Consider the following 15278-nt stretch of genomic DNA (forward strand, 5'->3'; position numbering starts at 1 on the left):
GGCTTGGTCATTATTTTTTAATTAAAAATTAAAATGACCAAGTATTACATCATTATTATTAAAAGCTTAAATCCCATTAGATGAAAACTTGACATTTAGTGACATGTCAAGTGGAGATTGATCAATTATTTTAAACATTTGTAAATGTTTGAAATAGTTTTTCTTTCTAACGGTAAAGTGTGTTAAATGGGCCTTTGGGCCCTAGAGTTTCATAGTTTTGCATATAAATACCCCTCTTAACACCTCTTTTCACATTGCACGTGACATTCTTTTTCTTTTCAAGACCCCAAATTTTAATATTCAAGTGACCTTAGGCTGCCCTTTGAAATAAAAGATTTCATCCACTTGAGTCAAGAAAGCAACCATCTTTGTAAGTTTCTTGACTTCACCTTTAGTTTTTGTCTTCATATAATAAGATTGCTTTTGGTTTTTCGATTATATAATATGATTGTATGTATGATTATTAGCTAATTAGGTCTTTAACTTTATGTATGATTTATGTAAACATTAATAACATACTTAACATGTAAATAAAATATAACTAAAAAACAGAAAGTTTAATGTAAATAAGAGGTTAAAAAAATTGTTTTCTTTGTACAGTTTTATTATTATTATTATTATTATTTGAATAATTAGATCTAAGATATTGAATTATAAATTAATAAATTTTTATAAAACTTTACGGACCATTGAATTTGAAGAACCCTAAGTAAAAAATAATAAAAGAAAATTTTTTTGTACAGTTTTATTATTATATTATTATTATTTGAATAATTAGATCTAAGATAATGTTGAATTATATATTAATAAACTTTTGTAAAACTTTAAGGGCCATTTGAATTTGAAGAACCCTAAGTAAAAAAATATAAATAAAAAAACAATTTGTTTTCTTTGTAAAGTTTTGTTTGTTTTAGTTCTCTTTTATCCTTATTTATTTTTTTTATTTTTTTTTCTCATGCAAACCCTTTAAATTTTTAAAATGGAAAACATTCTAAAATGTAAAGCATAAGAAATTTAAAAAAGTATCCAAAATTAATTAGTAGAGACCTTAGGGGCGTTGTGGAACATAGCGTCTAAAAAACTCTTTCTCACACATAACCAAACGTCGAACTCACATCTATTAATTTCATAATTTTTGAAATTAGGTGGAGACTATCTAGTCGTGAGGTTAATTAATATTGAAAAAAAGTTAAAAAAGGCTTATGACATACTTCCATTAAAAAACTCTCAATCTCTCCCAGATTCAACGGGAAGGTAAGTTATGGAGTTGTCTACAAAGCCTCGTTTTTAAAACTTAATTTTTTTTTAACATTAAAATTAATTCCCCTCACTTTTTCAAAATTCAAATTTTTTTTAAGAGTGTCCAAAAATTTTCAAAATAGTTGATCAAAAAATATTTTTTTTAAAAAAATCGATCACAGTGTTCTGGCGACTCTACTGGGGACATGCGACGTTTGACTTCAAAGTAATTTTGGTCATGTATTTAAACTTTCTTACGCTTTAATTCATACTCCATGTTCACATTACTTGAATATTTGTATGAAACTTGGAGCTCCAATGTGGAGGTGTGTGGGTATACATCGTTGGATGAAGCTCACACATCTATATTTTATGTGTTAAGGGTAGTCAATGTGAATGACACCTTTAACCCTATGCCTTGAAGGCTTTTGTGTGATAGGAGAGTTGAGAAAAACAATAGGAAAAAACACGGATTAACCCTCTCTTCTTTTCAAATATCCCCTACTATTGAAAATGAGGGATTTTGAAATAGAGGTGAGGGGGATGTCCAATTGAGAGCTCCCCTTACATCGAGAGATCCCTTTTGGGATAGTATCCTTGTCGGTGGAACAACTCTCTCTTAAGCCATTTCCAACTTTATAACAAAAAAAACCAAAAAGCCAATTCTACCAAGTCGTTGTCTCGTCTCGTCCTGTCGAGCAACAAAGCCACGTCACGAAGCCTTTTACTTGACTACTATATATGATAAATACAAGTATGGATATAAATATTTCTAGGCGCTCAATTTATCCATTCAAAGTTTTAAAATGTCATGAAACATGTGAATAATTTCGAAAGTTTGAGGATAAACTTAATAACTTTAAAGGAATAAAATCAAGGAAACCTAGAAAAGCTAGAGGAATCTAATTTAACTAGTTCTCTTTCTTTGTGTCTTTACTACTCAGATTCTAAGTGTAAGATTTAATAAAGGAAAATGCGTGAGACACAAAGACGATCAAGAGAGACGCATGAGGTGCAAAGACGATCAAGAAAGACGAATAAACTTCAAGATTCAAAGACTTAGACTAGATTTCTTTATGCTTAAAATGTAAATCTCCTTATGAAGATACATGAGCGACATTGTAACGAAAGGATGAGGGATGCTTGTTTTCTTTTCATATTTTATTTTATGACTTGAGTTTGTGATTTTATCCATAACACTTAGGATTTAAATAAAATAACTCATTCTATTTTACTCATCCTTTTCTACATGTTATATATTGTGAATGGGTAAATTAAGCGTCTATTGCGTGTTAGGGATTATGTGCATACGAGCAACGCATTGCTTGTTTTATTTGATAAAAGGGTTCGAATTAACTTTGTTCTCTAGAACATAACATACTCATATTCAATCATCATTTACAATGACTAATCCACTAAGAAGGTTCAATGAGTCAGTTCATCTAAAGCTAGACGATCTTCGTGATACGCTAATACAATTGGGGCAACAGCTTGAAGACCTCACAATAGATATCAAAACTTATGCAACAATTGAACCCCCCATACCAAAGAGCATGCAAGAATAAAGAGAAAGGGTAAGCAGGGCAATCATGGATGGTTGGAAAGCTGTAGAAAGGTCTATTCAAAACAAGATTCATGCAAGAACATCAAACTCAAGAACAAAATGCTCATCAAGAGAACCCATTTCTCCTACACAAAGTCAACAATCATCACAAGCAAGGAGTGCCACTACTACTCCACCTCGTAGAAAATTTGACGACTTGGGGATGTCAATGTCGATGGCCTTAAGGAACTTGTTGCAGAAGAAGTTGATTCAAACGTTAACACTAGAACCCGAGAGAGAAGTAATGGGCAAATTTGCAAATGAGTGGTGCGGATATCACCAGACTAGAGGGCATTCCACCGATTTCTGTTTCACTCTTAAACACAAGATTCAAGATTTGATCGACATCGAGATCATCCCAGTACCTAAGGCTAAAATCAATTGATAACGATTTAAAATGGACAATCTATTTTTCAGCTTATTTAATCCTCGATAACAATATTTTTTCTAACATTTTGAACAATGCTTTTCATAATGAAGTAATAATTTCTAATTTTACAATCGCGGACATAACATTCGAGTCAGAATTAACTTGCAACATGAAACATTACTTAGAACAACAAGAGAATTTGTCCACTGTAGAAGAAACAATTGAAATAAATCTTAACACAGAAGAATAGCCTTAAATTGTTTTAATCGGTAAAGGTTTAAATGATTTAGAATGAGAAAATTTAACTAAACTTTTAAAAACAAATAAATATTTTTTTGCATGGTCCTATAAAGATATGACAAGTATTGATCCAGAAATCATCCATCATCCAACACTGCATACCACTTTACGAATACGCAAAACCGGTGAAGCAGAAGCTCCGAAGAATGAAGGCAGATATTGTAGACAAAATCAAGGAGGAAGTTCAGAAACAGCTCGACCAGAATTCCTCGAAGTGGTAGATTACCCAGAGTGGATTGCCAATGTAGTCCCAGTCGCAAAGAAAGATGGAAAGATCTGAGTGTGTTTAGACTATCGAGATCTCAACAAAGTAAGCACTAAAGACAGTTTTCCACTACCACACATCGACGTGCTGGTGGATCATGTAGCAGGCCATCAATTCCTATCATTCATGGACGGATTCTCAGGCTACAACCAAGTACTAATGGCTCCAGAAGATAAGGAGAAGACAACGTTCATCATAGAAGTCGGAACATTTTGTTATCGAGCCATGCCTTTCGGGATGAAGAACGCAAGAGAAACGTATCAACGAGCTGCCACGATGATTCTTCACGATATGATACACAAGAAAGTAGAAGTCTATGTCGACAATATGATTTTCAAATCAAAAGATCGAGAAGGGCACATCCAAAATCTTAACAAATTCTTACAACGCATTAGGAAGTTCCAACTTTGGCTCAACCCAAAGAAGTGCACATTTGGAGTGACAGCAGGAAAGATGTTAGGCTTCTTAATCACGCAAAGAAGAATTGAGGTTGATCCGAGCAAGATAGAAGCGATCATGACAATGCCACCTCCACGAAGCGAGAAAGAAGTGCGAGGTTTTCTAGGAAAGATCCAGTATATAAGTCGATTCATAAACAAGTTGACTATGACATGTGATCCTTTGTTTAAACTTTGAAGGAAAAATGAAAGATTCGTCTAGAATGACGCTTGTCAGAACGCATTCGAGAAGATAAAGGGATACCTCAAGGATCCTCTTATTTTGATGCCGCCAAGACCAGGCGTACCGCTAATCCTATACTTTACAGTCACGGAAAACGCAATGGATAGTCTATTGGCCCAAGAAAACGAGGAAAAGATGGAAGTCACAGTCTACTACATAAGCAAGCGTATGACAGACTATGAACTTAATTACTCGCCAGTAGAAAAGGTGTGTTGGGCCTTAGCTTGGGTCACCAAGAGGCTAAGGCATTACATGCAAGCCCACACAGTCAAGTTAGTATCAAGACTCGATCCAATTCGTCATTTATTCCAGAAAACGCTTTGGTCTCCGAGATTAGCTAAATGGATGATGATAATATCATAGTACGACATCGTGTACATAGTTCAGAAATCTATCAAGGGGAGCGTTGTAGCAGATTTCCTCGCAGACCAACCAATCGAAGTTGCAGACGAAGAGGAGTTAGCATTCCCAGACAACGAAGTGATGACTATTAACCCTACAACCTGGAAGCTATTATTCGATGGAGCTTCAGGAAAACAAGGTTATGGCATCGGAATACTACTCATTGATCCTATGGGAACATAAAACCCAATCTCAGTCAAGCTCGAATATCAAGTGATGAACAATGAGGCAGAGTATGAAGCGTGCATCTCTGGCTTGAAGATTGCTCATGAAAAAGGAGCGAGACGTCTGGAGGTAGTAGGAGACTCAAATTTAGTCATTTCACAAGCTAATGGTGAAAGGCAAGTCAAAGGAGAGAACCTCAAACCCTACCATCAACACTTATCGACTCTAATGGAAAAGTTTGAACATGTAACATTCACACATGCTTTGAGAAGTCAGAATCGATTCGTGGACGCTTTGGCCACGTTAGCAGCCATGACACAAATCCTGGAAGGAATCAAAATCAAGCATTTGAAGATTTGTCATAAACAAAAATGAGACTTTGAGAAGAGGACGATTGACAACACCAAAGTGGCGCCCAAACTTTGGTTCGAACCTCTACAGAAGTACGTTGAGCATGGAGAGTATCCTTCACACTTTCAAAAGAAAAAGAGGAGAGCTCTACGCCAATACGCAACCAACTACGTGCTACTCGCAGAAAAGTTATATCGACGCTCCTTTGACGGTCAGAACATGATATGCATCGACCAACCTCAAGCATCACAGATCATGGAGAAAGTACACGCAGGAACATGTGGCCCACACATGAACGGATCAGCACTCGCTAAGAAGATCATTCGCTTTGGCTATTACTAGAAAAACATGGAACAAAAATGTGTAGAATATGTTAAGAAGTGTCATCAATGTCAAGTTTACGCGAACTTGGAACACACCCCGGCATCTCTACTTTACAACATGACTTCACCATGGTCATTCTCGACATGGGGAATAGATATCATCGGAAAAATTTATTCTCACGCTTCAAACGGACACGAATTCATCCTTGTAGCTATCGATTATTTCACAAAGTGGGTCGAAGCTCAATCATACAAGGTTCTCAAGTCATCACATGTTCCCAAGTTCATACGAAAGAACATCATTACACGTTATGGAGTTCTAATGCCTTGATCTCAGACAATGGTGGACACTTCCGAGGAGAAGTACTCAAAGTACTAGATGAATACAGGATTGAACACCACAAATCCTCACCTTATCGTCCTCAAACCAATGGCGCGGTAGAGGCAGCCAACAAGAACATCATCACCATCATCAAGAAGATGACTCATACGTACAAGGATTGGCACAAGAAGCTTCCATGCGCCTTATGGGGATATAGAACAACCATTCGAACGTCAACGGGAGAAACACCATTTGCATTGGTCTACGGAATGGATGTAGTGCAACCTATCGAAATCGAAGTGCCTACTTTAAGAGTTTTACTCGAGACACAAATAGTGGAGGAAGATTGGTGTAAGTCACGGTACAATCATCTAGCCCTTATGGAAGACAAGAGGTTAGATGCATTATGTCACACGCAAGCATACCAGAGAAGATTGACTAGAGGTTTCAACAAGAAGGTGAAACCTAGGAACATTCAAGAAGGAGATCTAGTCCTAAAGAAGAACTTACGGATACTAGACCCTGGAGGGAAATTCCAAACACCATGGGAAGGACCCTACCTCGTCAAGAAGGTCTTTTTAGGCGGCGCCACGAGATTGACCACCTTGGATGGAGAAGAACTCTCAGAACCCTTCAATGTCGACATGCTCAAAAGATACTTCGTCTAAAGCATGCGTGTTGAATCCCATACACTGAAGTTCATAACTCACAAGTTGTGAACTACGTTAGACCTGATCTCTCTCGAGAGAGAGTACGTAGGTAACCCATTCAGGGTGCGGTCACCACTATCAATTAACGACAAAAGTTGATAGACATTTTGCATTACATACACATTACATATAACCAAAGTTCATAACTTCACAAGTTGTGAACTACGTGAGACTTGATCTCTCTCGAGAGTACGTAGGTAACCCATCTGGGGTGCGGTCACCATTATCAATTATCGAAAGAAGTTGATAGACATTTCATTTCACACCACATGCATTCATTACATACACTGAAGTTCATAACTCACAAGTTGTGAAATATGTCAGACCTGATCTCTCTCGAGAGTACGTAGGCAACTCATTTAGGGTGTGGTCACCACTATCAATTAACGATAAAAGTTGATAGACATTTTGCATTACATACACATTACATATAACCAAAGTTCATAACTTCACAAGTTGTGAACTACGTCAGACCTAATCTCTCTCGAGAGTACGTAGGCAGCCCATCCAGGGTGCGGTCACCACTATCAATTATCGAAAGAAGTTGATAGACATTTCATTTCACATCACATCGCATACATTCATTGCATATATACATCAAAAAGGGAGTTAATCACACTCTGAGTTGACTCTTAAACCAAAAACTCCTAGTCAACATTAGGGGCATTTTTTTAAAATAAAAATGAGCACAAGATCTTCACAAAGTCCCACTTGAGAAAATACAACGCCCAAAGCTAAAGTATTTTTCTCTTCGACTTTGGATCTCAATGTTTTCACAAAAATTAAAAAAACATTTTTCACAAACAAAGCGCATGGAACTACGTTGGAACTGAATTCCCCTAGTTATGGGATACGTAGGCAGCTTGTATGAGCCCGGTCCTAAACATTTTCAAAAATCAAACCCTGTATCGACACTAAAGGCATTTTATGAAAATGAAATGATTGAAAGATCCTCACAGAGTTAGCTTAAATGAATAAATATAACGCCTAACACATGGCTAAAGCACTTTATTCTCTAGCACTTTAGGATCTTAAAAGATTTTCATCTTAAGTCAATTGCAACTCCAGTAGATACTTAAACAACCTCCCCAGCTTAAGTCAATTGACACTCCAACAGACACTTAAGAAATTCCCACAACTCAAGTCAATTACAACTCTAGCAGAAACTTGAGAAATCAACCTCAACGAAATGCGGAATCATGATCCCCAACAGAAACTTTATCTATCCGTGATACAATTTCGGAACTACGTTCAAACTTGATTTCTCCTTTTATGAGAAGATGTAGGCAACTTTTCACAAGTACGGTCCCAAATCCCCAGCAAGACAAATCTTGAACTAGGACAAAATACATCCCCATAGAGTTCAAGCCAACGAGAAATTAGGATCACAAATCTATCCAAAACAATCAAACCCCTTGTGTCGAAACTAGGGGCATTTGCGGAAGATAAAAACAAGATAGATCCCTGAATTTTTCTCGTGCCAAGCGAACTGATGAACGAGTGTAAGAAATAAGTAGGGATGCGGGAAAATAGGTTTCTCCCCAATGAATATCTCTTGACGAACCAATGTAACTTGTGGGATCCGAGTAAAGCACTTCGCAAATGGATCTACCTCGAGCCTAGACGAAAGATTAAACTACTGATGTTTAAGAGGGAGCTCATAAAAAGATGAATGCCCAAACTCGAAATCATGTCATCAACCAAGGTGATGTCTCGTCTCAATTAGAGGTCAAGTGCAAAGGATCTAAGACCTCAAGTAAAGTAAAATTAATAAAAGACTGTGTTGGTAGAGATATGAAATATAATACTGTTGTTCATTTAGATTTTATCTAATTGTCAAGCAAGAACAAAGTGTTTGAATCTATCAGATACACCCCGGTCACAAAGAAAAGAGGCCGGAGAAAATAGACCAATACTCGTAGAGGTTGAGATATTGAAATCATCATTTGTTGTTCATTTAGACTCTTGTCTAAATTGTCAATGCAAGAACAAGAATGTACCCATTCTATTAAATATACCCTGAGTATAAAAGAGCCCAAGTCCATAGAATCTTAAGCACACTGACCTCCGAATTTGAGAAGCGAGACTCAACCTCGTGATGCATGGTTGAAAGATTAAACATTCGAGCGAACAAATCCCTCGAAAAATTCAGGGCAAAATGTCTCGGCGAAAGACAAGTCCCTAAAAGTGATAGCATGAATCTCGAAGAACATCAGTTACATGTGGTTTCCTCTCGACACACTCTAAGGAAGAAAGTATGGAACCGATTCTTGAAAGTATTTCAAGACCGCTGAAGAAGACGCTAGTGCTTTGAAAATTAAGGAAGCCTAACTTCGAACTTAATTCACTAAGCAGAATTGTGATTAAAAAGTGTTTCGCTAAACTGACTAGCGGCACTTGAATCTATATAATGACTAAGCAGAATTATGATTAAACAGTATCCGCTAAACTGACCAGCGATACTCAAATCTATATAATCACTAAGTAGAATTGTGATTAAATAGTATTTCGCTAAACTGACCAGCAACATTTAAATCTATATAATCACTAAGCAGAATTGTGATTAAATAGTATTTCGCTAAACTGACCAGCGATACTTAAATCTATATAATCACTAAGTAGAATTGTGATTAAATAGTATTTTGCTAAACTGACCAGCGACACTTAAATCTATATAATCACTAAGCAGAATTTTGATTAAATAGTATTTCTCTAAACTAACCAGCGACACTTAAATCTATATAATCACTAAACAGAATTGTGATTAAATAGTATTTCAGTAAACTGACCAGCGATACTTAAATCTATAAAATTACTAAGCAGAATTTTGATTAAATAGTATTTCGCTAAACTGACCAGCGGCACTTAAATCTATATAATCACTAAACAGAATTGTGATTAAATAGTATTTCGTTAAACTGGTCAGCGGCACTTAAATCTATATAATCACGAAGCAGAATTGTGATTAAATAGTATTCGCTAAACTGACCAGCGATACTCAAATCTATATAATCACTAAGCAGAATTGTGATTAAATAGTATTTCGCTAAACTAACCAGCGACACTTAAATCTATATAATCACTAAGCAGAATTGTGATTAAATAGTATTTCGCTAAACTGACCAGCGATACTTAAATCTATATAATCACTAAGCAGAATTGTGATTAAATAGTATTTCGCTAAACTGACCAGCGACACTTAAATCTATATAATCACTAAGCAGAATTGTGATTAAATAGTATTTCGCTAAACTAACCAGCGATACTTAAATCTATATAATCACTAAGCAGAATTGTGATTAAATAGTAGTTCACTAAACTGACCAGCGACACTCAAATCTATATAATCACTAAACAGAATTGTGATTAAATAGTATCCTCTAAACTGACTAGCGGTACTTAAATCTATATAATCACTAAGCAGAATTGTGATTAAATAGTATTTCGCTAAAAAAAACACAATCAGCAAACTAAGTCAAGATGTGTACTCATTTACAATCCAAAGACTAAGCGATGTGTGTAGAAATATGGTCGAAACCACCCGGCTCGATCTACATGATCGATAAACCAGGAGCGATGCATATTCTAAACAGAGTTGAATCGTAAACGAGTGGATGGTAAATTACACGGTTCTCTCGAGAGACTCGTCAGGTTTGTTCTCATTTCATTCAAGGAAGCCAAAAATAAACTATAAATTGGGTGTTTTCAAAATGTAGTGCCTATTTTCAAGCTTGGACATGTATTTTTCTAAACCGAGTGTTTTCTACAAATTTTGTCCAAGAAGGGCATTCTGTAGACACTCATTTTTACCCCGCCAATTTTATAGTTTATGCTTTTAATAAATCCGAGTCTATACAAGTTTCACGAATTCATTCACGGGCTTATTGCACGATTTGTTTTAAAAACGATTATTTTTAGAACAATTGAGTTTTGAAAATAATTGATTTTGAATTCTTAATAAGTTAAGGTAGTAATGTATCTATGTTACAACACTTAGGGAAGTTATTATACTTAGAATATTTAGGGTTTTATTTAATTAATTACCTTGAAGAGTACTTAAAATATATATTTTACAAAATATGTATTAAGTACCTAGATTAGGTTTTACAATTTTATTTTTTAAATTAGTTAGCATTTTATTATAATTATATTTGTTCCTTAGACATAGGAATAATTAATAATAATAATAATAATATTGATTTGTTTAATTGTTTGTTTTAATTTTATTTCTTTTGTATGATAAAGGGATAACGGTACAAAAAAACTAACGGTTGAAGAACGTGAAATCTCTCCACAACCGTGAGTTAAAAAAAAAGATGAAGGAAGAAGTGCGGTCAAAGAGAGAAAGGAAAGATTCAAAAAAAAAAGTTACAATAAAGAAAGATTCAACTGTGAGCATGAAGGTCATTATTTTTTAATTAAAAATTAAAATGACCAAGTATTACATCATTATTATCATTAAAAGCTTGGGTGAAAACTTGAATTTAGTGACATGTCAAGTGGAAATTGATCCATTATTTTAAACATTTGTAAATGTTTGAAATAGTTTTTCTTTCCAACGGTCAAGTGTGTTAAATGGGCCTTAAGGGTCTAGGGTATCATAGATTTACCTATAAATACTCCTCTTAACACCCTAGCAATGGGTTCTTCTTCTCTCTCTTTTCACATTGCACGTGATATTCTTTTTCTTTTCAAGACCCCAAATTTTAATATTCAAGTGCCCTTAGGCTGCCCCTTTGAAATAAAAGAGTTCATTCACTTAAGTCAAGAAAGCAACCATCTTTGTAAGCTTCTTGACTTCACCTTTAGTTTTTGTCTTCATATAATAAGATTGATTTTGGTTTTTCTATTATATAATATGATTGTAGGTATGATTATTAGCTAATTAGGTCTTTAACTTTTTGTATGATTTATGTAAACATTAATAACATATTTAACATGTAAATAAAATATGGGAAATTATACAGAGCAGTAAATTTGGGCGGAAAAACGTAGGGAATAACATGACATGGTCACATGTCAATTTTAATTAAATTATGTCTTTATTCTTCCGTTACATTTTTCTCTCTCCTAAACCCCGTTATCTCTTCCCGTTTCTTTCTTTCTTCCCTGTTCACACAAAGTGATAGCTCAAATCCACATACTCACTAAATCATTTTCGATTCATTCTTCGTTCGATTCGTTCGTTCTCGCACCTCGTCGTTTATCCCTTATTCTGACTTCCGCTTTCGACCTAACAGAAATATTCATCCACCGATTCTGCCGCTTCAATGTCTTCCGGCGCCAACCGATCAGAAATGTTACTTTTATTTGGTAGATCTATTGTTTCTGTATAGATTCTTTGTTTTTTCGTTCGTTTTGTGTATATTTGAAAGGTGTATCGAATGTATTGATAATCTGAAATGATTCACTGTAAGAATTTAGCTGCTTTTGTGTGAATTTTCTGTATTAATCATTTGTTTTTTCTTTGTTTTGTATAGATTTGAAAGGTGTATCAAATGTATTGATAATCTGAAGTGATTCGCGGTAAGGATTTAGCCGCTGCCATTAGAGGACATTAGTGTTGATATGTTTGAGAAGATGATGCTCCTTCAATTTTTATGTATTAATTGAAAACTATTGTTAAACTTCATCTTAAACATTTGATATTAGATGAGATTGTTATTAAATTGAGAAATAAAAGCAGACCTACAAGATTTGAATAATAGAGAAGGAGTCAGCATTAAGTAGTTTTATCGGTCAATCTGAAGGATTCAATGTAGCTCCGACCATCAGCACAATAACAATTGTTAAAACTCAAGAGAGATAAAGTAAAAAGAGAGATGAAAATATATTGTTAAAAGGTGAAGCAGTAACAAATTTTTTTTTTAATAATTTTGTTTTGAAATCGATCTCACTTGTTGTTAGTAAAGCTTTCTAGATTCCAATTGATAAATAGCATTGCAAAGTACATGGTCCTTAAGGGGGAATACAAGACATCTTATATTTGGCATGACTACTAAACTTGGAAAGTACTACCCATTATTTGCACCTTAACCTCAATATCAACAAACAAATAATTACAAATCTTACGAGACATTAACTTCATGATGGACATTCAACAAATCAATCAACCTTTTAATGGTGGACCAACAGAGAAAAATAATATAAGAACCCGTGATCCCTGAAGACAAAAGACCTCTATTTACATCATTTCAATCTCAATTACTGAAGCAATATAGAATATGTTGACATAAACAATTCGACAAAGAACAGTCTTACAAGAATTCAAAACCATAAACAATGTTATCTACAATTTAATCGCAAAAACTTCCTAGTTATATGAATAATTGAAGATAGATGAATCAACAAAGGTGACTTGAGTTCACCATTCCACTAACATCTCCACAAATGAGGATATGTAAAAACCTTTGTTGGCCATCATTTCCTTTTTTTGAACTTTGTTTGCAAATTCCAAAACCAACACCTTATGCATAGGACTTGTAAAAATCACGCAGTTCATTTTCTGATGAGAAGAGCATCCCAAGTTGTGGAGTTTTGACTTGATTTGTTATTGACGAACCACCCAAACATTGCACATCACTCTCATCACTCTCATTCAATAACACACTTGAGTTGTTTGTTGTTTGGTCCATATTAGCTTAAAGCCTACACTCAAACAAAATGTTTATGTCAAATAGAGATGCATCGATCATAAATATAAAAGACTAGATTATGGTGTCATTGACTTATAGTGATTCAGATTATCAATACATTCTATTTTAGCTCATATTAGATTTGTATAGATAGTTTAAAAAGCTTCATGTTCATATTTACAGATTCTTCATTAATATCTTATCAGATTCTTCATTCACATCTAAAATTGCTAATTAAGTGTGATTTAAATTCCAAACAAACTTTAAAATAATAATATTAAAAAATCTGTCCAATTTATGAAACAAGTTAATAAGTATTCATCTAATATCCAAGGTTTAAGGTGAAGTTTATACAATAGTTTTCAATCAATACATCAAAAGTCAAGTAGTCTCATCTTCTCAAACATATCAACACTAATGCCCTCTAACAGTAACAGCTAAATCCTTACTGTGAATTATTTCAGATTATCAATACATTCGATACACCTTTCAAATATACACAAAACGAACGAAAAAACAAAGAATCTATACAGAAACAATAGATCTACCAAATAAAAGTAACATTTCTAATCGGTCGGCGCTGGAAGACATTGAAGCGGCAGAATCGGTGGATGAATATTTCTGTTAGGTCGAAAGCGGAAGTCAGAAATAATGGATAAACGACGAGGTGCGAGAACGAACGAATCGAACGAAGATTGAATCGAAAATGATTTCGGACGAAGAATAAATCAAAAATGATTTTTAGTGAGTCTATGGAATTGAGGTATCACTTTGTAAGAACAGGGGAGAAAGAAAGAAACGGGAAGAGATAACCGGGTTTGGTTTAGGAGAGAGAAAAAAGTAACGGAAGAATAAAGACATAATTTAATTAAAATTGACACGTAACCATGCCATGTCATTCCCTACATTTTTTCCGTCCAATTTACCGCTCTGTATCATTTTCCATAAAATATAACTAAAAAAAACAGAAAGTTTAATGAAAATAAGAGGTTAAAAAAAGAGAAAAAAAATTGTTTTCTTTGTACAGTTTTATTATTATTATTATATTTGTTTTAGTTCTCTTTTTCTTTCTTTATTTTTTTTTTGTTTTTTTTTCTCATTCAAACTCTTTAAATGTTTAAAATGGAAAAAATTCTAAAATCTAAAGCGTAAGAAATTTAAAAAAGTGGCCAAAATTAATTAGTAGAGACTTTAGGGGCGTTTTGGGACATAGCGTCTAAAAAACATTTTCCCACACCTAACCAAACGCCGAACTCACATCTCTTAATTTCCTAATTTTTGAAATTATGTGGCGACTCTCTAGTCGTGAGGTTAATTAATATTGAAAAAAAAAAGTTTAAAAAAGGCCTATGACATACTTTCCATTAAAAAACTTTCAATCTTTCTCAGATTCGACGGGAAGGTAAGTTATGGAGTTGTCTACAAAGCCTCGTTTTTAAAACTTAATTATTTTTTTTTTAACATTGAAATTAATTCCCCTCACGATTTCAAAATTCAAATATTTTTTAAGAGTGTACTAGAATTTTCAAACTAGTTGATCAAAAAATATTTTTTTTAAAAAAATCGATCACAATCCTAGACATGGCTAAGGCTCTTATATAATTTGAAGTAAAAAAAATGTCAAGATATACAAATTTATTCAAATATGTTGATTCAGAAATTTCCAAAACTACATTAACATGAAATTGCAACTTAAAATTGTGTACCTTCTTATCAATTTATACATTGTGAAGAGCAGATGGGATCATCTTCTATGAATCACACATGTTACCTTAGAGTTAATAATATTTTAAAAAATGAATTACCCTTATGAGCAGGTGGGATCTGTAGAAGAGAATCTCATTTATGTGTAGAAGAGAATCTCATTTATGTGAAGAGAGTATCTTGAGACTCGCAATCTAAATCTTGTATA

This window comes from Impatiens glandulifera, chromosome 2, assembly GCF_907164915.1.
Source record: "Impatiens glandulifera chromosome 2, dImpGla2.1, whole genome shotgun sequence".
NCBI classification, from domain to species: domain Eukaryota; kingdom Viridiplantae; phylum Streptophyta; class Magnoliopsida; order Ericales; family Balsaminaceae; genus Impatiens; species Impatiens glandulifera.